General features: G+C 43.8%; 1 protein-coding gene across 6 annotated transcripts in view; it reads left to right on the top strand.

Moving 5' to 3' along the window:
* MSRA (methionine sulfoxide reductase A) overlaps nucleotides 1-23039 on the top strand; it is a 433724-nt gene that overhangs the window by 405689 nt on the left and 4996 nt on the right. The gene's annotated exons all lie outside the window — the stretch shown is intronic.

Below are 23039 nucleotides of genomic sequence, written 5' to 3'. Positions count from 1 at the left end.
AATGGTGGGGCTATGTGGAGCCTTCCCTGGTTCCCTGGCAGGAGCCCCTATCAGGAGAGTCAGATGTGGCTTCCACTTGAGTGGAGGGATGGCTCTGGGAAAAAGCTTGAGGGCTGAGTTGGGCTCAGCAGATCTGCTGCCAACCTTTGGATTGATAAACTGCCTATTTGCACAGAGGACATGAGCAGCTGCCCAAACTGGAATTTTCCAACGGCTGCAAAACTTTAAAGTGGGAGCCTGAAGTCATTCCTTTATTTAGCAAATATGTATTAGCACCTGCTGGGTGCCAGATACCGTGCTGGGGCCGAAGAGATGAGGAGAGGAGCCATCCCCATCCTTGGATCTCTCGCTGTCTCGGGGAAGTAATGGACAAGAGAACAAATGAGTATGGTGTTACCGTAGTGAGAATTTTTCAAGTGTATTTCAATTGGGATGCCTGGGTGGCTCAGTGGTTAAGCGTCTGCCTTCAGCTTAGGGCGTGATCCTGGGGTTCTGGGATCAAGTCTCACATTAGGCTTCCCACAGGAGCCTGCTTCTCCCTCTATCTATATCTCTGCCTCTCTCTGTGTGTCTCTCATGAATAAATAAATAATATCGTAAAAAAAAAAAAGAATTTTACAAGTGTTCCCCCATAGTGTCAGAGCATGAGAGGCCTGTGGCAAATGGTGGTCGTGGTGGTGGCATTGATGATTTCCACTGTTGTTATTCATAAACCACACAGGATGTGCAACACATATGAAAGAACAACCAGCTCTGCTTCTGATGGTCTTAAGGAATAACTAGAACTTGTCAAAAAAGGAAGTGAGATCTAATTTGCTTTGGAATAGTCAGGTGGACAGTGGGAGTGAGGACTTCCCTGATCAGGGAAACATAAGGTGCAAAGGCATGAAAATTTAAATGGATTATTTAGGGGCCAGCAGCAGTTTCCATATATCTAAAGCATGGTGTGTGTGTGTATTGGCCATGAGGGGGTGTGTGATAGACTGTGCTCCTAGAAATGGGGACTCTTTGAGGAACTTTAAGCAGCAGAGACAAAGTCCAATTTGCATGTTACATGATCACTCTGGAGGAACAGTAGAGGCTGGATGTAAACCAGGTGGGGTAGGGGCAGTGGGATGGGGTAAGTGTGAGAAATGTTGAGAGAAAGCCTGGTTTAAGGCAGTGGATGGAGAGGATGGAAGGGAAGAGATAGATTTAGGAAAAAAAAAATAGAAAGAATATGAGGAGGACTTCATCACCTATAACCTGCATTCAGTCTGTGTGTGATTTGGGGTAGTGGTTACAAGCAATGAGTGAGTGAGGCCTGGAGCTCAGAATAGCAGTAGGGTTTTCCCTTTTATGGCTGGCATTGGAGTTGAGATAGGAAAAACAGGAATGAGTGTAGATATGGGAGAACAGAGAAAGAATTAATGTGGACCTGTGCTGATTTTGAATGGTGCATCTGCTCTAGGGGGCATAGTACTGGAGATAGTACTAATCTGGTTAGGAGATGTAGGGGATGGGCAGCCATCAGCTTTTCAGGGGAGTCACATTGCTGAGGTGGTGGCAGAAAGAGAAGGGCAAGGGACAGTATTAAAAAGAAAGGCTGGACCCTCACATATTTGGTCAATTGATTATTAGAAAGAGTACCAAGACCATCCAATGAGGAAAAGACAGTCTTTTTAATAATACTGGGAAAACCGGATATCTAGTCTTGTGTCTGAATGAAAGTGCAAAGGAATGAAGTTGGATCCTTCCCTTACACCATGGATATAAATTAACTCCAAGTAAATTTAAGACCTTAGGGGCTAAAACTAGAAGACTCTTAGAAGAGAATGTAGAGGAAAATCTTTACTGGACTTGGGTTGGATTTAATGCAAATCTGCATCGGATATGGCAGTGATTTCTTGGATGTGGCACGAAAAGCATGGGTGACAAAAGAAAAATAAATAAGTTGGACTTCGCCAAAATTAAAAACTTTTGTACATCAAAAGACACTACAAAGAATGAAAAGACATCCACAGAATGGGAGAGAATATTTGCATATCTGATATGCAAAGCATATCTGATAAAGAATTAGTTACATATCTGATAAAGAATTAGTATCCAGAATATGTAAAGAACTTCTACAACTCAACAGCAACAAAGCAACTCAATTTAAAAAATGGGCAAAGGACTTGAATAGACATTTCTCGAAAGAATATATCCAAATAGCCCATAGGCACATGAAAAGATGCTCAACATCATTAGTCGCTAGGGAAATGCATGTCAAAACTACAATGAGATACTAACTGCTTCATACCCATTAGGATGGCTATTATTTTTAAAACTGGGAAATGACAAATATCCCTTTCATGTTACTGATAGGAATGGAAATTGTACAAATGTAGGAAATAGTTTGGTAGCTCCTCAAAAGTTAAATGTAGAATTACCATATGACCCAGCAATTCCACTCTTACATATATTTTCAAAGGAGTTGAAAGCAGGGATATAAGCAGATATTTATACACCAGTGTTCATAGCAGTATTATTCACAGGAGCCAAAAGGTGGAAACAACCCAAGTGTCTGTCAACAGATGAATAGATAAACAAAATGTGGTCTATCCATACAATGGAATATTATTCATCCTTAGAAAGGAATGAAATTCTGACACATGCTATGACATGGATAAACCTTGAAAACATGATGCTAAGTGAAATAAGCCAGATACAAAAAAACAAATATGGCATGATTGCACTTACATGAGGTAGTCAGAATAGGCAAAGTCACAGAGACTGGAAGTAAAATAGAGCTTACCAGCAACTATGGATAGGGGAAAGTAGGGAGTTGTAATTTAAAGGGTATAGGACTCTGGAAGATAAAAAAGTTCTGGAGAGGGATGGTGGCAATGGTTGTACCACAATGTGAATGTACTTAATCCATTGAATTGTATACTTTAAAATGCTTAAAATGGTAAATGTTATGGTATTTTACCATAAAAGTAGAAGAAGAAAGAGGAAGAGGAGGAAGAGGAAGGGTAGGCCCTGACCTTAGGAGGCTCTTTGCTCAGGTCCCCATAGTTCTCCTGAAGTACGTTTTGAGCTTTGATGGGACTGAGGGCTGCCGTTCATTCACTATGCAATTCCCATTACCCCAGGGCTGTGCTGTGGGTCCACATCCCGCCATCCCTGGGCAAGAATTCTGGCCCCTAGTGGCTGAGAAGGAGTTGTCTCCGGCCCAAAGTCTACCCTGAGGGGTCCTGGCCTCTGATTTCAGCTCCTGCCTGGATAAGGCAGAGAGAGCCCTAACTGGCCACCCACACTAAGGGCAGTACCAGCGGGGTTCATCTTCTACAGCCACTAGGGGCCAGAATTCTTTCCTGCATTTATAACTTCCTCTTACCCTATTTTCCTCAGGAGGAGGAGAGCCCTGAAGCTGCATTTTGTGCATCATCATTCCTAAGGAGCAAACATTCAGAACCCCTGCCATGTACTGGCTGATAGCCCATGATGCTCCCTAGGCGCAGCTGGAAGCCCAGGCCCCTCTACCAAACTCTCTAAAGACAGCTCCTAGCTTGTGGGGAAGGACGAGAGAGGAACGGAGAGGTGGTGAGGGAGTGTTAGTGATGGTGAAGGAATGTTAGTATCCCCAGAGAGGCATGGCCACTTTTGTGTCCAGAGATGTCCTTTTCACAAAAGGTTTACTTCTGGATGGCCAAACTATTTTTAAGAGGATAATAGAGTGATACTTCTGAGTGGTATTTATAGTAACTTTCTTTTGCAATATGTATTTGCCAGACTTGAGGTTTAAACACAGAATTGTATTTTCCTGCACTGAATGGCCCTGCCATTGGTGATGGCAAACTCTTGCTTTTTGGAGGAGTTTATTTCTGAGAAGCAGAGAGTACACCATGCCTGCCATGTTCCTGGCCACTGAATCCCTGGTCAAAGTAAGTACCTCCCAAGTAACAGAGTGGTTCCAAATATCTGAAAACCGGAAGAGAAAGCAGCTTCTGAGCAACCAAAAGATGTCACCAAGTCCCTGCACTAAAGCCAGTATACTCTTTCCCTGTATGACTCTGGTTTTAGGCCTACATACATAGAAGGCTTGAGATTCTGTTTACCAGCACCTTTAAGTTAGAAGCCACAGGGGCATCTGGATGGCTCAGTGGTTGACCATCTGCCTTTGGCTCAGGACATGATCCTGGGGACCCAGGATCTAGTCCCACATCAGACTCCCCTGAGGGAGCCTACTTTTCCTTCTGCCTAGGTTTCTGCCTCTCTCTCTCTCTGCATCTGTGTCTATTTCACACAAGATAAATAAGATCTTTCAAAAAAAAAAAGAAGAAGCCACAGATTAAAATATTTTGGGATTGGGGATTGGTTTGAAGAAGGCCCTTCGAAGGTACCAGTGAAGCTTCTGGAAGTTTGGTAGCTGGAGAGGAAGGAAACACCAGCCAACAAGCTAGGAGGGAAATGCAGATTTGAAGATTCCAGAAGCAAGGTGCCCCACTGTGGGACAGCTCAAGAGAAAAATGATGTTAACCCAGCCAACAATAAAAAGTCCCACTGTGCTATGGGAGCAGGCAGGCATGACACCTTATATAGTCCACCAAGCTTGTGGTGCACCTGCTGGAGATTGGGACAGCTGGTCCTGACCCCCACAGAGCTCACACGCCAGTGGAAGGGTGCCATGGATAACTGGGTGCCTTAGCCCTAAGGAAGTGGTGGGAAGAGGGACCCTAGGAGGCTCTGTGAGCCTAGGCAAGGAGACTTCCAACCGGGGCACCTGAAACCTCTGTGGGAAAGGGGCCTTTGAGCGGCTCTAACACTCAGGAGAGAGGCTGTCAGGTGGCTCTTTGGAGAAAAGTATTCCCCAAGAGACAGCAGCATATGCCTCATGTGTATTTGTGACCCACAGAGGCCTAGTGTGTGTGTGCTTTGCAGATTGTGGGTGTTCGTGAAGGCGTTAACTGCTTGAGAGACACAGAGTAGTGTGGCCAGTGGGTTCCAAACCCAGGGGCTGGAGGTAAGCAGGTGGACTGGAGCCCCTGCTTTCACATACTGGCAGTGTGTCCCTCACAAGCAGCGTCACCTCTTTAAGCCTTGGTCCTCCAGTGGATAGGAATAAAAACTGCACCCACCATATAGAATTATTGTGAGGATTAAGGAAAATAAAATAGCAGAATGCCTGCAAGTAATGAACATTGAACAATGACAAATACTTAAAATACTTATGGGCGGGGGACTCACTTTAGAAAGCTTTTTCATTAGAAATTGTCTGTTTTTATTTCATTTTAATGAAGTAAACTCTGTTTACCTGAAAGAAAATGCTTCAGAGGACCCAGTCCCAAGCCACACCACCCTCTAATGCTCATTCCAACCTGTCACCTCAGCATCCGGTTGACACAGATGGAAAATCATGTCCCCGATAGGGCCAGGGAAAGGAAGTGTTACTGTTCTTCCTCCCGTGAGGTGGGGGTTTTCACCATGGGAGTCTCTGGGCTCACACCTCCACAGAAGAGTTGCCCAGGAATTTGTCTGTTCCCTATGGGGAGTCCTGAACGCATTTCTCTTCAACCTCTGTGACAAGCGACTGTCATCCTTGGTACTGAGGAGGCAAGGATGGTGGTGTTCCTCCCACCCTTCCCGTGAGGAAGCAAATGACAGCGAGGGATTTCATCACTCCCCCTCCTCATGGAGATGGGCTTCAAAGTGAACAGTTGGCATTCCTGTGGGGACAGGCCGTGTGCTCCCTGCAATAGGCCATCCCGGGGTGGGGCTGCTTCCTCCCTCACCTACGATCTGCCATCAGCAGCTGTTTCCGACAGGTGCTCGGGCTCTCCACGACAGATGGTGACCAAAATGGGCTTGTTGGCAGGTTTTACCACACGCCGCCCTCCCATCACATACATTGATGTGTGTACAAACACACATCTGAGCACATGGCTTTGTTCTAAAGGCACCTGCCTTAGGTTTTCAGGTGGTGCCAGAGGGCTCATTCCAGAGGACGCACTTGGTCCCCAGGGTGTCCCCCTCAGCCTTAGCTCCTTCAGTATTTGGCCACCAGACTGTGAAGGTGGCTCATGCCTGGCTCCCCGGCACAGCTTTCTCCTTCCTCCATTCTGCAGCCACATGTCTCCTCTCTCCTCTCTGGTGTGTTTGCCCAGGAGCATGGCTATTTTCCCAGGGCATCCATGACGGCTTTGGGCTCAGCCTGGATGACCCCCGCGAAGGCCAGGTGGCCACTGCTACGGTCACAGGACTCCAGATGCAGAGGCTGCACCACGCTTTGCCCCCACCATCTGTTTCCTGGAGTGTGGTCTTGTGTACATCGGACAAGGAGACCCACGGGGAGCAGGAGCTGCTTTACTCTTGATCCCAAATGCGCTGGGTGCCACGTCTTTGTGAAATAGCAAGACATGTCCATGCCCCCTGCCAGGGGGAAACAGGACCACTCGGCTCACCCTTGGGAGAAAGACAGGAGGGAAGAAGTGCATGTGTGTCCTTCAGAGGGCCCCTTTGTCTTCTGCAGATCCTACACCTGTGCAGAGAGCTGCCCCGTAGTGACCCTGTACCCCCACCCCCAGAGGATCGGGGCATTACGAGGGCCGGCACCCAGCTTCGCCGCCCACAGCTTTGCAGCAGCCCCGCCTGCACTGTGTTTGGGCTGCTCATTCCAAACAGCTAACCAGCCAAGGCAACCAGATGAGGGTGACATCTGGCTTGAGACTGTTGCCAAGTCACTACTGTTCCATCCCTGGCAGGAAGGAGGTGAGCTCTTAGTGCCAGATTCTTAAAGAGAGAGAGAGAATAAAAATGTGTGTTCCACACCCCGCATAACATTTTTTTTCTTCTTTTTACCCTGATGCCTCAGCTGTCACTTTTCTCTCCCGAGAACTTGGACACCTAAGGACCCAATATCCATAACTATTCTAGAGCAGACTTTCACCACCTGATGGTGATTAAAGCATTGGAGTAAATGATGTGAATGGGGGCAGAGTGGTGAGGTTCAGAGGCAAACCCAGAGAAAATGCACACAGGTGTGCATTTGCACACACACTCTCACTCATAAAATGTGCATGATGGATCATAAGGGACAGAGGGGTGACAGAGAGGAGCTGCTCACTGAATATTTTCCATGGGTAAGGACTCCCCACTGTCACTCCTTTTCTAGGGAACTGAATATGATCAAAATAGAATAGGAACTAAGTACCGGGTTTCCTGCTCTTTCCCAGCATGGAGGAGAAATGGTAGTGGTTTTCACTAAATCTGATTCTTTGTGGAGTGGCAGGCACAGCCTATGCAACAGGCTGGAGCCAGCAAGAGGGCTCATCCTGTGTGTCCGGCAGGGACAGCGGAGAGAGAGTGTGTACATCCAGCCAGGGGAGTGGAGAGAAAGTCTAGCTGGCAGGCCAAGGATGGCATCCAACACTCCCAATGCTCCTGGCAACTTGTTAGCTGTAGGACACTGGGCTAGTGACTTAACCTCTCTGAGCCTCTGTTATTCATCTGGGAAATGAGAATAAGAGCCTCTTAAAGAACATTTTGTGGACTTCCAACAAACACCTCTTACCACACTTTTACAAGTGTGTAAAAGTATGGTAAGTACTTTTTACAAGTACAAAAGTATCCTTGTATTATATTAAAAGGATAATATAAATTATCCTTATTTCAGGAACATCAAGCAGCAAATATGGGGCAGCATAGTCCAGGACACATTGGCATTATCTTTTCTGCAGTGGCCTCTATACATTGCATGCTAATCGGCAAGGCGTCTACTTTTCCCTCTTGGCATAAATTAAGCTGACAGCCTACTCCCAAACACACAATGTGTTATTTCTTCACATGTGCGCTATGTCTCCCTGCTCTGTGCTTGAGCCTTTGACTTCTTTGAGGCATGCAGGGGTTTTCTTTCTCTTTTTGCAACCTCTTGTTTGGACCTACTTTTATGGCCAGCTGAGAACTCCTTGAAATATATCCAGGCTCCAGGCACCAAGGTGAGATTCATGCTGAGGATGGCCTTGAGTCTTGCCTTGCCAGATGTGACATTTTTTTTTTTTGTCACTTGTGAATGTGATAAACAAGAGTTCTATATTTCCCAATGTAGAGGTTGATGTAACACACCTGTCTTCTCATACACAGCCTTTCATCAGCTCCCCTTGGTCCATACTCAGGGTCGGGGATAGATTTTAGGGTTGTGACATGAGTCGGCAAGAGCAGCTGAGGGCTTATAACAACAGTCCATTCAAAGGCTGGTGATGGCTGGACCGGGAGAGTATCGATAAGGATGGGGTGGATTTGTGAACCATTCAGGATGACGCGTCAAGATTTGCTTAATAAATATGATTTGCTGTAAGACATCAGAGAGGAGAAAGTTGATGATAACAATGAGACGTATAGCTTGGGGGATAGGTAGCTGATGATGTTAGGTACCAGGAGAGGGAACAGAAGATGAATAGCTTTGAGAGAGGGAGAATGAATGGCTCTAGTTTCGGATGTGCTGTGTCTGAAGCTCTATGTTGGGGGGTGAGTGGCAGGATTCAGTAAGCAAGTAAAGAGAAAGGTCAGAAATATAGAGAGTGAGTCATCCATGGTTTAAACAACACAGTGCCTGGAGTATAGGATAATTTCTATTTTCATTAAAATTCTTACTCATTAAATTTATAATTTAATACCTATTCTGCATCCTATGATGATTGCATTCTGAATCCTGATCAGACACCAATTCTGAGAGTTTTGTCAGGGATCACTTAAATCTGTAAGCTCCTCTGGCAATGCAAAGATTCTTTGAGTGGACTAATAGGATTGCAAAGAAGAACCAACAGATAGAAATTTCTTAGACTTTCAGTAAAAAGTAGTGGACATGCTGACAAGCTTCAATACCCAATTCTAAGTTTGTTTCAAGGGTAATCATGAGATCAGGAGCACCATAGAAAATCTCTGTTGTCACAAACAAGGAACTAGCCTTACAGACAGCAAATGAAAGCCAGAGATAAATGGTCACCTCACTGGGAGAAATAGAAAAATCAAGGTACTCAGGATCATTAACTTGCACCTATCTTATTTTACATCTTTACAGTGATATTCAAAGGGGACTATGTAGTCAAAGCATCCCAGTTTGTAGATGAAGCTAATCTCTTCCATCATATTGAAAGCAGATAATGTGAGTAAATATCCTATCATGAGCTAGGCATATTGTCACATAGTGGGCATAAAAGCACTATTTAATCAGGAATGTGGGTCTAGTGAATAATTAAGAACATGGGCTCAGGAGTTGGACTGCCTGGGTTCAAATCCTGGCCCTCGCTTCTCTGTGCTGAGTGCTCCCCTCATAGAAATGAGTTGATAATACTACTTTCAGCAGAGGGGATGTTAGGAGGACTGCATGAGTAACACACGGGGCAGTGCCCCACAGAGTCAATGCTCAAGAATGGCTTGTTGCCATTTCTATCCCTTCCCCCATATACATTCTATTCCTTGTCTTCCAGAAACCTGGCTTTCCCAAGATCTTAATAGACCTTGATCAAGACCTTTCTTCATGGAGCAAACCAAAGGAAGAAAGATTATCCTCCAAGGCCTGTGTCCAAGTTCTCTCCAGGGGCACTGCCAATCTCACCCACTGCTTGTAACTTGTGACAATCCTATGCAGACTGTGTGCTCACCCAGGGCCACCAGTTCTCTTGTATGGGGAATCTGGGCTACAGGCTATGTCTTCCAAGTACCAAAAGTGTCCATGACATATAAAAGCTTGAGTTGCTCATTTGGTTGTGCCAGGAAAAAATAAGGAAGGGTAGAATGAGGCCACAGCTAATCAGGCTCTGGATTTCTCACCTTCTCGGGGCATAAAATCCCTGCACCTCAAGTTCCCACAGAATGACATTCCAAGGGCTCAAAAGGATCACAATCTTCAAAGATAACTACCACCATATAAGCAGTGCTACTAAAGTGGAAATATTATGTCAAATATATAATCTCATCTATTCCTCACAACAGCACCAAGAAGTAGGTGTCTCATTCCCATTTTACAGAAGAGAAGGCCAAGCCTCAAGGTCATGTGGTTGGGTAGGGCCAAGAGTAGAACTCAGACCCCTCTTGTTACTAATATCTGAATAACCAGATCTACTTGAGAACCCCTGGGGATACTGTAAGGAATTTTGGATACTTAGAGATATAAAGTGCTCTTTTAAATATATACCACCATTGTCTTAACTCCAGTTAACATGGATTTATATTGCCTTAACTGGAAAGCATGCCAATGATATTGTATTACCAAATTTAAGTTGTATAATTAGCTTCTGTTCCTGCCACCTTCTCTTGAGGAAGTTCCAGTTCTTCCACTGGTTCTGAGCCTTGAAGAAAATTAAAACTGTGCTTTGGCAAAGAACACCCATAGCCTATTTTGGATTCTTTCTTTTTTATTTTCCCATTTCTTTCCTCCCTCCCCTCCTCCTTCACTCCCTTCCTTTTTTCTCTCAAAAAAAAAAAAAAAATCCTGACTGTACTTCATGGCTAAGAAGCTTAGACAGCCTGAATAGAGAGTCTTCATTAATCCAGACCCCTCCATCTTATCTGCACTCACATTTTCTGTGTCCCTTTGTTATTGCATTAGCAATTAGGGGAAATGAAGAGGCAAGAGTCCTCCAATGATGCCTCCTTAGAAGTTGAGATGATGTTGCCTGAAACCAGAAACTAAAACATGGCCATCACCTGCAGCTTCTAGGCCCCACACTGACAGTATCACAGGGAAACAGCTTTTTGCAGGCCGTTCTCCATTTACTCACACTGTGTCATTTTCAAGCTTTAGAGGAAACCAACAAAAGCTTCTTTTCTTTCTTTATTTAACATCATCGTTTATTCTCTACCATGTGAGGCTGGAAGCTAAAGCATTAAAGCAAAATATATCTTAAATGCATTTCTCCTTACAGCTTGTATTTTATTTTATAGCCCTATTTTTAGTTTCCTTTGATAATAAAAAAATTCCAATCATTTCATTCTTAGCCCTAGACAATACAGTGCGAGGTTATACATATTGCAGCCCCAGGGAGAATTTCTGCATGCAAGCTGGCCGGCCTGCTTGTAGTTGACAGATGTAACCTACTCCAGGGCAGAGAAAGTCTCAAGGGAGGCTTTAATTTCTTAATATTGAAATGAGCACAACTTTTATTGTCTTAATCAGTGAATAAAAAAACAATAAAGTTGCTAAGTCTCATTTTTTAAACTCAGTATAAGAGGATTTTAAGAAACTGCAATAGCTTTTTAAGTTACTGTTGAAAGTCAGTTTTCTCTGTGTTCAAAAGATTCTTCTAGCAGTTCTGCAGATAGTCATGCTGCAGTTAAGTGAAATGTTTTTCTGAGCTGTTCTTTTTTTTTTTTAAGGTTTATTTATGTATTTGAGAGAAAGAGAGAGAACACAAGAGGGAGGGGCAAAGGGAGAGAGGAGAGGGAATCTCAAGCAGACTGTGTGCCCAGCACAGAGCCCAATGTGGAACTCTATCTTACCACCCTGAGACCATGACTTGGACCAAAACCAAGAGTTGGTAGCTTAACCAACTGCCTCACCCAGGCACCCCTTTCTGAACTGATCTATAGACACCTCTTTTGGCAGGGAAAGGGTGTGTGCTAAACTGTGCACAGAGTGGTTGTACTTTGTCCTTGAAGAAACATGATTTGGCCTTCATCATGTTTCATGAGCTTGAAATACAGGAGTATCCATTTAAAATTATAGCAGAAATCTTAATGCAAACTGTATTCTTTCAGGACATGTGCGGCTTTAGACATAGAGCTATATATTAAGGGATATTTCTGACTATGAATAAAGGAAGGATTTACTCATGATAATTAACGGCCTTTCTAAAGTCTATAAGCATGATTCAACTCTTTGTATGAACAAATAATTTTACACACTAAAAGTTGAGGTATTACATGTAGTCATCCTTATGTATTTATTAATCCAATTGAAAGCCATATTTCTTAAAACAGAAATTTTCTCAATATGTTCTTCAATTGTGATTCCCTAGTACTTTGTACAGTTCTTTAATAGGAATACAGTAAGTGTTTCTTGAATTAAATCAAAAAGGTAAATTGCTTACAGAGCTGTATTTGTGTGGGGGGGGGCGGGAGAGAGAGACAGAGATATTATGTACAATAGAAAACATTATGTTACAGATGTACAGTCAAGATGCCCAATGGGAGCACACCCGAGTCTCAGGGCAGGGTAATGCATTTGAAATCAAAACAGAACTTGCAAATATATAGAATTCTCAAAATTTGACAAAAACAACAAACAAACCAATTAAAAAAATGGGTAAAAAATTTGAACAGACACTAAGCCAAAAAAGATATATGGAAGGCAAATAAGAACATTAAAAGATGCTTAACATTATTAGTCATTAAAGAAATCAAACTATAACCACATTGAAAGACTACCCCATACCAGTTAGAATGACTATATTAAAAAATAACAGCAGTACCAAGTGCTGACGAGGATGCTGAGCAGCAGGAACTCTCCAGCATTGCTGGTAGGAATGCAAAATGGTATAACCAGTTTGGAAAACCACTTGGAAGTTTTTATCAAGTTTAATTTGCCATGTGACCCAGCAGCCTCACTTCTAGGTTTTTACTTAACAGAATTAAGACTTCTGTTCATTGCAAAACCTATTCTTGGATGTTTATAGCAGCTTTATTCATGATAGCCCCAAACCAGGAACAACCCCAATATCCTTCAGTTGGTGAGTAATAACCAAACTGCTGTATACGTGTACCCTAGAAGTCCCTGATCTCTCACCTCTACCCACCTTGAAGCCTATGCAAGGAAAGAGGAAGAGAAGGCAGAGTGGCAAACTGCTGTAGCCATGAAGCTGCATTTGCTCCAAAACATACACACAGAGCCAAAGGGTAGAAGACCATTGCTTCACAGAATTCAAGGAACCCTGTGCCCAATCATTAGCTGGTTATTTGTAAACCAAGCAGAGATTTCAGTGGCCACACAAAGGGCTACACAGACTTTATAGAATTAGGCCAAGAACATCCCTAAGCAAATGAACTGCAGTCACAGTAACAGCAATAAACCAATGGGGACGGTAGTCCAATTTTCAGAGTTACCACATTATATTATTTAAAGTGCCTAGTTTTTAAGAAAAAGGTATGAGATAAAGAAACATGAAAGTAAGACTTACTAGAACTTTAGATCAGCTATTAGAAATATGCTCAAAGATTTAAAGAAAACCACATCTAAAGAATTAAAGGAAAATACAAAGACAATGTCTCAACAAATGAAGACTGTCAAGGAGATAGAAATGATCAAAAAAGAAGGAATTAATAGAAATTCCAGAAATTCAAAGAAATTCAAAGGAACAGTAACTTAAATGAAAAAAAATCACTAAAAGTAATCACTAAAGGAGCAGAAGAAAGAACGAGCAAATGAAAATTCGTTGAGATTATCCAACCTGCGAAACAGAAATTAAAAAAAGAAAAGATGGTGACGGATCCCTCTGAGGCTGCACCACAGAACAACACAATGTAAACTTTAAAGGGGTGAATTTGGGGATATGTGAACTACATCTCAATACAGCAGTTATCTGAGACACAGAATCACAATTCAGAGGATGCTCTGGACACGTGACTGCAAGAGATAATCCAAGGTCATCTAGGGTGACTTCCTAGATGAACCTCGTTTACAGTTGGGGGATTTGAGGCCCTGATGAGGGAAACAAGCTACCCTGTGCCTGTAATGGAACAGGCATGAATTTCTTTACCTGTTCCACAGCTCTAGTGACCAGCCAGACTATCCTAGGTTTAGCACTGACAGTTCCACATCCTGAGCAGCCCCTTTGCCCTGGGCAAATGGGGACAGTTGGCTACTCTGCCTGTAGTTCAAATGGGGAATGAACCTTCTTTCCTGCAGCTCCGAATCACTGACATCATACATAAATGAGAAATGGTGGCATTCAGAAAAGTTCCTTTACCTTGCTGAATTCAATGTTCTAAACTTACGCAGCTGGCATTTTCCTTTAAGTTCTTTTCTATTCAACCTTTTGGAATGAAGGATCTTTCCTTTTAATGAAATCTGCATTTCATCCCCAAGGTGAAAGCCAGTGTCCTTGGCTTCCTCTGCAAAGTGACAAGTGGATTCTTTTGTATACTAAATGCTAAGAAGATAGGAAAAAGAGAGGTTGTAGTTAATTGATTTTAGATATGAAAAAATAGATTATAACTCCTTAGAGATATATACAGAGGAGAGAGAGAGAGAGAGAGAGAGAGAGATCCCTTTCCTGTAAAACTAAAAGCCATGAAAGTAAAACTCCTATAGGAAAAGTCATTTGAATTCCTTTTCAAAACCAGCAGACCTCAAAGAGAAGATCAAATGAAGAGAAAGCAGCAGTCCTTGAGTGTGTGATTGATGTAAGTCATCTTGTGGTTGGAGGAAGTGCTGCTTTAGCTGGAGCAAGTGGACAGTGGCCCAGTTCAGCCATACAACCCCGAGTTGTTGCCCCAGGTCTGAAACTAAACTCTCCAGCTCAGCCTTTTTCCTTTCCAGGCTGCAGCCACAGCCCAGCCCTACCCAGCCTGGTGGGGTTCCATCTTTCAGCACAAAACAGAGAAGAAGGAAGGACCCAATTTTCTCTTGTACCCAGGAAATGGTGCTTGGAGTTTGTAAGATACGAGGCCGTAAAGGATGACAACTAACGGGACAATGAGCAATTGCTGTCCCCTCCCCCAGCATCTCTACCTTGGCTCATCGAGTCTTCAAGACGTTGTGGCAGGCAAGCAGGTGAACCTCAGAGGCATCTGCCAGCTTTGCCTGGATTCAAGTGGTTCCTTTAATCTTGTAAAGTGCCTCTACACGTCACTATGATTGCGGGGCAGAGATGAGCAGAAAGGGGGCACCGAGTTACCTTAAATGGGAACAAAGAGGAAAAAAGGACCATAACCTGCCTCCAAAGGCCAGTCTTTCATCTCTTCCTGCTGTTCAGCCTTCCCACCCCACCTCTCCAGGCCTTTCAGCCAATTCCCGATTCCACATCCGCCTCCTTCAGGACCCACCTTCCCACCTGGATTAATCTTTCCTTCCTCCATGTGTTCAAGCACAGTCCCTCTGCCTGGCATGTACATGAATGTCCTGTCTCTTCTGGCAGGATTTTGACATCTCCTCGGATGGACAATGGTCCTCTTCATTCCCCAGCATGTGGGCGCAGCTCCCACCTTGTCACATTTTAGCTGTCATGCCACACTCTCAGGCAGTCACATCCTCATCATATAACCTAACTCCATCTCTGAACCACAGACTCATCGCAGAGAGGTTTGTCTTCTTCAGTCTTACACCATTCCCAGCACCTAAAGCAGTGCCTGCTGCATATTGGCACGTACGTTGTAATGGCTCATATATGCATCCCCTCCCACTCTAGGGAGAGGTACCCCAGACCACCTGTATATGCCTAATACCTAGCAAGTCCATGGCACATAGTAAGTGCCCCACAATTATTGCTGAATTTAATTAAGTGGAGTTAGAAAGTTAAAAACGTATTTGCAGAGGAGTGACCAGCCTACACGGAGCTGTGCCTGCCTTCCATGACTCTTCAGCATCATACCCCACACCAGGGAAAACCAGGCACCTGTAACAGAGGAAATAAAATATTCTGTGCAGGGACTCTCCTCCAGATTGGCCTTGTCCTCATGCCAGGATCTGGGGTGATGGAGCCACTACCACTAGCTGGTACTGCTGGCTACTGGCTGAAAGGGAAAATGCTGGCACTGGACAACTTCTGCCCAGGAACAACATAGGTCCCACCTGCTCACAGCCTGACCAGAGCAGGTCACACGGACAACCTGACATCAAGAGGGAGGGGAGGGGATGTTGGTGATCACTAATACAGTCTGCCATGCTTGTCTGCTAGAGAACAGCTTCTCAAGTTCTAATGTGCATGTGGGTCACTTGGAGATAATTTTAAAATGTAGATCCTGATTCAGTAGCTCTGAGGAAAGGGCCTGATTTTGCATTTCCAACAAGCTACAGGCCCATTGTCCACACTCTGAGGAGCAAGGGTAAAGCTTTGAATCTTTACTGGCCATACTGAGCTCTCTCTTTTCCCTTTCTCAGCAGAGACAAAATTCAGCTTGTACCTCTATCATTTTGTGTTACGAACCAGGGAAAATATCCTTACTGGTTAAAAGACACTTGTGATTTACCTTGAGGGTGAGGAGGGACACAGAGAAGTAGATAATGAAAGCCATTAACCGCTCCACACAATTGCAGTGTCCAGAGAAGGACAGAGCACAGGGATGCTGTAGCTGTCCTAAGAAGGCCAAAGTCATTCTAGCTAGAGGCCACCATTTGCATACGCAGGTTTTGTAAATGGACCAAATTAGATCTAATTGAGTCACCTTCTTTCTACTTTGCCTCCTTAGTTTCACAGGAAGTGTCAGTGCAGCTCTGATTGGGCCTTAGGAAGACTCTTGCATCTTTGAGCGCTCACCTTGTCAATGTCACATCCTTGTTCCAAGAGATCGTCCGTGAGCCCTGACTTGTCTCCCTTGCATATGGTAACAGTCACTGATTGACTTACAGGGGTGAGTCCGTGGTGCCAGAGCCTGCAGCTCTTGCTGTTTCAGGGTCCTCTATGGTGTGGGACAAAGCCCATCTCTCTCCTCTTTGTGGCCTAACCACTACAGCAGGGGTAAACCTCTCCCCACACACCTGCAGTTTTGTGGGTGCTCTGTGCTGTCCTGAACCAGAAACACATGAGTCTCTGCTCAGCTTGGAATAGATGGTGTTTTTCTTTCTAGTGGTTTTATTTAAAAGCCATGCCAGTCATTTCGCATCCCTTCCCAGAAGTTTTGATTGATGGCAATCTGGTCAGTTAGAAGCTGCCAATGGAATAAAACTGCTGACTTGGGCATTGGCATTGGTGGAGCTTGTTAAGCCTGCACTCTGTGTGTGTGTGTGTGTGTGTGTGTGTGTGTGTGTGTGTGTGTGTGTTTGCAGGATGGAAACATAGCACGAGATTTGATGGAATTGAATCTGGAAAGAACTGACGGGGTCTCAGTTCAGAAAGAGAAAGCAGGAACCAAGGAGGGAGCTATGCCTTGTCCCTGCTCCCTGCTGCCACTAGAGGGCAGAATGAAGAATAGAATCCAGATCCCTTGTGTTTGCTTGGATCAGACCTAACTAGGCTTTATAAAATATGAATTGAATGAGGTTTGAACCACAATTACCTTCCTCCTTTCCTGGTGACTTTCTCATTAGCAACACAGCCATTTCTCAATGGACCTTCAAGCTATGATTGAAATTAAGGACATCCGTCTTGAAAATGTTCATCACTGATTGGATAGACTTGCATGTTTCTAGAATACCATGGATGGGCAGATATACCATGATGACTTTGGATTTGGTGGCCCCATCTAAAGGTTCTAAATATGGGGCTCATGGTTAGATCCAAAGGGTCATAGAATCCTTTGAATTATAAGCAAATATTTGATTGTGAGTTTATGTGGAGTGTCCATAGTGTTTATTGGATTCTCAAGTGAATCCATGACCCTCTAAGATTTAAGAGCCACTAGTACAAATGCAAGTTTTTTTTTGTTTTTGTTTTGTTTTTTCGTTTTGTTTTGTTTTGTTTTGTTTTGTTCTGTTTTTGTTTTTGTTTTTTTTTTACAAGGATACATTTTCTGGAAAGTGAAAGGTGTCTATAGGTTACTCCATCTTAGGGGGGGTTGAATGTATATCACACAGCATCCTCACATGCACTTGTATACAAGTGCACGTGATATACACGTGATACAGTATTTGTATACACATGCATACAAGTGCACACTCACAATCCTAAATATGCACACACACCTCTCCCACACACATGTGCACATACACACATGCATTAGTGCCTCTAGAGCCTATGTTCTCTCCTCCCTCCTGCCCTGCTGTGTAGAATTCCAATACATGGTCCTTGGTGGATTCATATTGACTGTTTCTACCTCAGACATGCTGCAGAACAGGACAGACTGGGCTCTTTGGGGTCTTACTTCTACGTTCCCAAATTCAGGGGACAATATGTATGTGAGAAGGAGCATAGAATCCAGAGCCAGATGGACATGTATTCTTGTCTTAGACTCACAACTCACAGTCTAGGCACATGAGCATTAGAAAAATCGATATGGAGCCTGGCACTTAAAACACAAACTCTGCTTTCCTGACACTTTGAGTAGGTCTTCTGTCATTTCTTGGGATCAGATGATGTTTGAAAAGTTTGTAGAATTTGCTATTTGGAGGACTTCTGTCCTTCTGAGTGGATGGGAGTCTCCCTCTCTATTAAGTGGCCTTAGAGGAGATCTCTGTGTTAGTTTTCCATCTTTAAAATGCCATCATTGGCACATGGGATCAGTTGAGGTGAGACAAGAAAAAGAGTAACCGAACCACATGTTTGGAGCAAGTCTTTTCACTGTTATACTCTTTGGGCACTTCTTTGGAGCAGTTTACCATCCTAACAAGAGGCTACTGATGTAAGCAGGCCAGGATGTATCTAAGTAACTGTTGTGGGATGCGCTTGTCATGCAGCAAAATCTATTATTTGACAACTAAAAATATATTATTTGACAACTAAAAAAACAATGGGAAGCAACCCAAGTTTCACTGATGAATATGAATGGATAAACAAAATGTGGTCTGTACATGTCACGGCATGTTATTCAGCCTTAAAATGAAGGAACTTCAACACAGGCCACAACATGGATGAACCTGAGGGAAATAAGCCAGTCACACAAAGACAAATACTGTGTGACTCCACTTACATGAGGTGACTAGAGTGATTGGACTCATAGAGACAGAGAATACAATGGGGCTGCCAGGAACTATGGGATGGGAGGAATGGGCAGTTATTATTTAATGGGTAGAGTTTTAGTTTTGCAAGATGAACAGTTCTAGGGATTAGTTGTCCAACAATGTGAATGTATTTAACACCTAAAAATGGCTAAGATGGAAAATTTGAGGTTACATGTATTTTACCATGAGTTAGAATACAAAAGTCAGTGAGATGACCTGAGAAATCTACATCACACATTTTGAGTTCTGGGGTTGTGAGCAGGGTGGGGAGAGAGTATGAGACCAACATAAGATGATCCATGTTTAGAACTCTCTTGGAAGGGGCACCTGGGTGGCCCAGTGGTTGACCATCTGCCTTTAGCTCAGGGCATGATCCTGGGGTCCTGGGATTGAGTCCCGCATCGGGCTCCCCGCAGGGAGCCTGCTTCTCCCTCTGCCTGTGTCTCTGACTCTCTCTTTGTGTCTCCCATGAATAAATAAAATAAAATCTTTTTTAAGAAAGGACTCTTTTGGAAGTTTTGAAATAATGAATATCCCTCTCTAAGAGAAAGGTACATCTTTATCTGGCCACCTGGGACAGTGTGCCTGACTGGCAATAATGGAAATGATCAAGAACGGAGATTCTAGTCCTATCTCTGCAGCTTACTAGCAAGCGGCTTTAGACAAGCCTCCTTCACTGTCCTGCCCTGGGCATTAAGAATAAAAATTCCTCTCTCTTATGGTTAATGAAAGCCTCACATGGACTAGAGCATGTGAGGAAGTCCTTTGGAGACCCTGCAACTCAGGACAAATGCAAGGGCCTGGCATTAGTGCTGGCCTCCCTACCTTGGCACACTCCTAACCCGATCTGTTGATGCTCTACCAAAGCCTGTGTTGCTGTGACCGCCAGGCTGTGCTTTTTCAGGATGCAACAAGAGTCATTTCCATGCAATATGTTGAGTATTCTTGGGCACTCAGAAAATCTCAGTGAAGCTAATAATAAGCTTGTTAGCAGGTTACAGTAAGCAGAACGGTCATGTGCTCATTAATTTTATTAAAAGAAAGGCTTCCTGCCTGTAGCTCTGGAAAGATGAGTCGGGCTCAGGGCATTCCTGCTGACAGAACATCTGTGAGGGAATGGCCCGGCAACTTCCTTGGGCATTTGTGCCGTTTGGCAACGGGGGTGGGGGCTGGGGACACCTGTTGGGACGGGGAGCTCTGTCATAGCTTATTGATGGCCATCTCCTTTTCTTGCCCCACAGAGGTCAGCTGCACAGCTGTAGAAACAGGGAGTACTTGGAGGGTGTACGTGGAGACCTGTTTTAGGAGGACAGGGTGGGTGGGCTAGCTTCCCTCCAGCATGGGGGCTGATGGCAAAGGAAGCCAGTGCTGTCATGTAGTTAAAATATGCCAGAGTGCCATGCACTTTCTCTGCCTTTTTGGGGATCTTCATAATGAGCAGTGAGCTCATTGCACCCATTTTATGGATAGAAAATCTGCATCTAGTAAGAACAGGATAAAAGAATAAAAGCACAGGGCACTTTCTAGGGCCATCTAAGAAAAAGGTGAAGTAAGAATCTGTGAGAAAAGCATGACTGGTCAATTTTATTTAGGTGACCTTCCAGAGATTTCCTGATCCAGATGTCACAGTGATGTGGTGTGATTATTTTAGTTAGGTCCCACTTCTGTCCAAAAAAATCAACAAGAAAAAATAATGCCACAAACAAGAAGCTTTGAATAATCATATTGAAGTCAACAAGAGTAGGAGACAGAAAAATGAAGGGTAGGGGAGTGAGGCCCAGATCATTCCTTTCTCTGGAGCTGGTCCTGGGTGGGGAACCTAGCAGAGGGGGCATGCAGGGCTGGCTTTCCATGTGATAGTGGGGACTGAGCTCTGGAGCCCAGGGAGGGGAAGGACTAGTTGAACCCTGGGGTTTGACCAGTGAGAGAATCGATTACCTGGCAGCATGATAGTGGAGTTTTCTTTTTCTTTTTTTTTTTTTTTTGTATTTGAGTACAGTAGGCACACAATGTTAGTTATATTAGTTTCAGGTGTAAGACATAGTCATTCAATAAGTTTATACATTATGCTGCACTGATCACACGTGTTGCTACCATATATCTCCATACAGTGCATTACAGCATCATTTGCTATATTCCCTATGCTGTGCCTTTTGTGCCTGGGCCTTACTCATTCTGTAACTGCCAGCCTATATGTCTCACAGCCCTCCCCACAGTTTGCCCAGCCTCCCCATCCCTCTCCCCTCTGGCAACCTTTATAGGTCTGATTCTGCTTTTTGTTTGTTTGTTCATTTTTTTGAAATTCCACATATGAGTGAAATCATGTGATATTTCTCTTTTTCTGAGTTCACTTAGCATTATACTTTCCAGGTCCATGCAAGTGCTCATAATACTCCATTGTGTGTGTGTGTGTGTGTGTGTGTGTGTGTGTGTGTCTACCACATCTTCCTTATCCATTTCTCTATTGATAGGATGCTTAGATTGCTTCTATATCTTGACTATTGTAAACAATGCTGCAATAAACATAGGGGTGCCTGCATCGTTTATTGTTTAGTTTTCCTTGGGTAAATACCAATAATGGAATTATATAGTATTTTTGGTTTTAATTTTTTTGAGGAACTTCCATGCCGTTTTCCACAGTGACTGCACCAATTTAAATTCCCATCAACAGTGCACACACAAGGGAGTTCCTTTTTCTCTACATCCTTGCCAACATTGTTATTTCTTTTTTCTTTTTCTTTTTCTTTCTTTTTTTTTTTTTTTAGCCATTCTGACAAATATAAGGAGATATCTCATTGTGATTTTCACTTGAATTTCCCTAGTGATGGTGAACATCTTTTCATGTGTGTGTTGACCATCTGTATGTCTTCTTTGGAGAAATGTCTGTTTGTGTCTTCTGCCCTTTTTTAAATTGGATTATTTGTTTTTATGGTGTTGAGTTGTATAAGTTCTTTATATGTTTTAGATATTAACCCCTTATGAAACTAGGCCACTTTCCAACACTACACACAAAAAGAAACTCAAAATAGATTAAAGACCTAAGGGTGAGATCTGAAAGCATAGCAGAGGTTTGAGCCAAGCTGGTGGTCCCTTTGACCATGCAAGTCCTTGGTGACCTGCACTCATTTCCTATACCACAGGGTGACTCAGTAGAGCCTGAAGGAAGAGCACAATATTCTAGGGTGGCATCACCCTGGTGTTGGAGGCAGGTCCCCCTAGCCTGAGGGCCTCTCAGGGATTCAATCTGCCAGGACTTCTGTGCTTCAGGCCAGAGCATTTGCTGCAGCTGCTTTCAACTCTCTATCTGCTGTGATTTTCCTATGGGCAACCCACTTTCATGAGTACAGCCTCCTTTTTATAAGATACCAGAAAACTTTGTAAGTAATGTGATTCATCCTTTCTATAATCAGAAATGGTACACCATCGGCATGGGCCCCCTCATAGACAGTGGGAAGAGACCACACAGGTTGTGGCTTATGTGCCGCCCAAATTTTGCTGTCCCGACACTCCCTTCTCTCCCACTATAGTGGGCCAGAAAGCTGCAGCAATGCTTGGATTGAGATAGCTCTCCATCTGCCCTAATTCATTGAGGAAAAGTAAGTTACTCAAAAACATTGATACATTAGCCATTATTGGTAACAAATTACCTACGACACCCATACTGATTGGGGCACCTGGTTAGGTGATACTATGGGAGAAGACAGGTTCAATCCACCAGCACCATAGATCCAAAATGACAGTGGACCTTTGGGGGCCAGAGAGATCATCTATAACCTAGGTCTTCACCTCTCACTTCCTATAGCTCTTCCATCTCCCCCTTACCACTCCCTTATTCCCTTCCCCAGAAGAGTAAACAGGCTTTATCAGGAGCTGTCAGAGATACTGAAGTCATTCTTTTATACAAGATGATTGGTCCTCCCTCCACGGACACAACCACTGCAATGCCATAGTCTAAAGAGTAAACCTACCTATGAAATTGGCCAGGGGTCTGTGACCAGGACAGTGACAACCTGAGCTCCCTGGTACCCAAGCTCCCTCTTGATGTTCCTTCCCAGGAGCCCAAGGAGGTGCTTGGGCTTGAGGCAACAGGAGGGACCCAAGTGGAAACCCCTAAGGTGAAAATCCCCAAGAGATCCCCAAGACTCAACTGGTTTTTTATTCATTCATTCATTTATTATATATCAAGCATTGAAATAAGGTAGAGAAACAAGACAGTCCATACTCTCAAGGAGCACATGATCTATTGCATGATGTATTGCAAGAAGGG

Source organism: Canis lupus, chromosome 25 (genome assembly GCF_011100685.1).
Source record: "Canis lupus familiaris isolate Mischka breed German Shepherd chromosome 25, alternate assembly UU_Cfam_GSD_1.0, whole genome shotgun sequence".
NCBI lineage: Eukaryota > Metazoa > Chordata > Mammalia > Carnivora > Canidae > Canis > Canis lupus.
This window is presented reverse-complemented; position numbering and strand designations above follow the sequence as displayed.